This window comes from Mustelus asterias, unplaced genomic scaffold (genome assembly GCF_964213995.1).
Source record: "Mustelus asterias unplaced genomic scaffold, sMusAst1.hap1.1 HAP1_SCAFFOLD_1090, whole genome shotgun sequence".
NCBI classification, from domain to species: domain Eukaryota; kingdom Metazoa; phylum Chordata; class Chondrichthyes; order Carcharhiniformes; family Triakidae; genus Mustelus; species Mustelus asterias.
This window is the reverse complement of record NW_027591035.1, coordinates 10,001-12,500: the sequence shown is the minus strand read 5'-3', so window position 1 is coordinate 12,500 and position 2,500 is coordinate 10,001. Positions and strand designations below refer to the sequence as shown.

Sequence of the window (2,500 nt, the reverse complement as noted above, 5' to 3'; positions counted from 1 at the left end):
GACCGAACTAAGGGTAGTGAGGTAATAATACACTATCCCATAGACACGTTACTTTGTAAGCCCTGTAATACCATTTTTCCCACACTTGGGGCTTTTAGTAAACATAGTAAGACGGCCCATCAAATTAAAAACATTAAAATTAAATGTTCACGGTGCGGTAAGCCTGGTGAGCACCACTCCATTGCTTGTCACTACGCGACATGCAAGGGTGAGAAATCACCCTTGGTAGTCGGGGAATTTCAATGCAGTGCGTGTGAACTCGCGTTCACAACGAAAAGTGGACTCTCCCAGCACGAAAGACACCGTCATCCCGTCCTACGAAATACTAAACGCTTGGAGCAGGCTATGCCGGCTCCGGCTAAAAAACGTGGCAGGTTAGCATCAGTTTGGTCCGAGGAGGAGGAAAGACTCCTCGTAGAGTTAGAATTGAAATTTGCTGGTTCCCGGTGCATCAATAAGGACATTAGTACAGTGTTAGTTACTAAAAAGCCTAAACAAATTAGCGATAAACGTAGGTTGCTTGGGGAGAAGCGTAAGGCACAAGCTGCAACTGCGGCAACGGTAATAGAAATATCCTCGGGTTCTGAGCAAGAACAGGATATAGGTGAGGTAGAAGGGAGGGTCCCGGTTCCACGAATTGGCGTGGATAACCAAAGGCCAGTGTTAATTCCTAAACATAGGGAAATAGATGACCAGCTTACACAAGCTGAGACTCTGTTAAAGAATAGAAAGGATTTAGATAGTAAAGGTCGGGGAATAAATTTGATAGAGGGTATTACTAGTTTCTTTATGAAGGGAGAGAAATCTAAACAGAAAAAGGTCGGGTTTGTTAAGGTTAGGAAGGCAGATAAATATCCTAAAAATGATGTAAATAGTGGAGCTAAAAAACGATGGGCAAAACGGAAATCAAAATTTAGAGACACTCAATTGTTGTATAAAAACAATAGACGTCAATTGGCTAGACAGATTATGGGGGCACCCACAGCAGTATCCTGCCCATTATCTATAACAGAGTTGGAGGAAAGTTTTCGTGGAAAACTCTCCAATAGTAATAATAAATCGAATATAAATAAATTTGCTAAATATAAAGGTAAAGTGGATCCGGGGGAATTAATGATGCCAATTAAAGGTGAAGAGGTCTCCCTAGCAATAAAGGGAATTAAAGAGGATAGTGCTCCTGGTCCGGATGGACAGAAAATAGAGGACATCCGAGATATTAATGAGGCCGATGAAAATAGGATCCCTCGCCTTTTTAATCTTTGGTTGACATCAGGAATAATCCCGGATTGTTTGAAACAGAGTAGAACTGTCTTGATTCCTAAATGTGAGGATAGAGAACGGTTAAAAGACATCGACAATTGGCGTCCGATCACTATTGGTCCTATGTTACTCCGTCTTTTCACGAAGATCATGGCTAAGAGGTTAAGTAATACTGTAGATATTAACCCACGACAGAAGGGGTTTTTGGCAGCAACACCCGGCTGCAACGAAAATATTGCTGTGTTGCAGAATATTATTAAGGGTGCCAAGAAAAACCGTAAAAACTTGGCCGTGGTCTTCGTCGATCTGGCGAAGGCATTCGATTCAATAGGGCATAAATTACTTATTAAGGCGTTAGAACGCGTTAAACTTCCACAAGCCTTTGTGGATCTCATCCGAGATCTTTACACGGGCAATACAACAGTGATCGAGGGCAATAAGTCCAAGACCGCTTCCATAAATATAGAAAGGGGTGTAAAACAGGGAGATTCACTATCACCTATTTTATTTAATATTGCGATGGACCCATTAATCTGTAGTCTCGAAGAAGCCGAGTCTGGGGTTCTTATGACCCTGGATGGAGCAAAAATAAATTGTTCGGCCTTAGCTTTTGCAGATGATATTGCTCTGCTGAGTGATTCTTATGTAGGGATGGCACGGAATTTGAAAATTTTACAATCTTTCTGTGATCTTACAGGATTGTCCATTAATATTAATAAGACTAAGGGTTTCCATTTTACCCATAAAAATAAGACGTTCCTGTATAATCACTGTAAAAATTGGCAGGTTAGGAAAGAGATAATTAACTATATCCCCCCAGGCGAAACCGAGAAATATTTGGGTGCTCGGATAGACCCGTGGGTAGGCGTTGAGGAAAGCGCTTGGGAAGATAAATTAAAAAGTTGGGTTGTTAGTTTGCGGGATGCAGCTCTTCGGCCTAGACAGCGCGTTGAGCTGCTAACCGTGTATGTTATTCCGAGACTATATTTTCATCTAATTCTTTCAGAGGTGTCACAAAACACCCTTGTTAAATTAGATCTAGTGATCAGAAATGCAGTGAAACAATTTTTACATCTCCCCCCCCATATAACTGATGGGGTCCTCTATTCCCGTATGAGGAATGGAGGTCTGGGGATCCCTAAACTTGAGGTCCAAATCCCATCAGCAATTATTCGTAAATGGGAGTCATTGTCGATGTCCACGGATCGAGTTATCCGTGCCTCTTTTCAATATAGCGAGT

At 41.8% G+C, this 2,500-nt stretch overlaps 1 pseudogene; it reads left to right on the top strand.

Annotated features, from left to right (window-relative positions):
- Nucleotides 1–2,500, top strand: part of LOC144487863 (28S ribosomal RNA) — an 8,839-nt pseudogene that overhangs the window by 3,312 nt on the left and 3,027 nt on the right.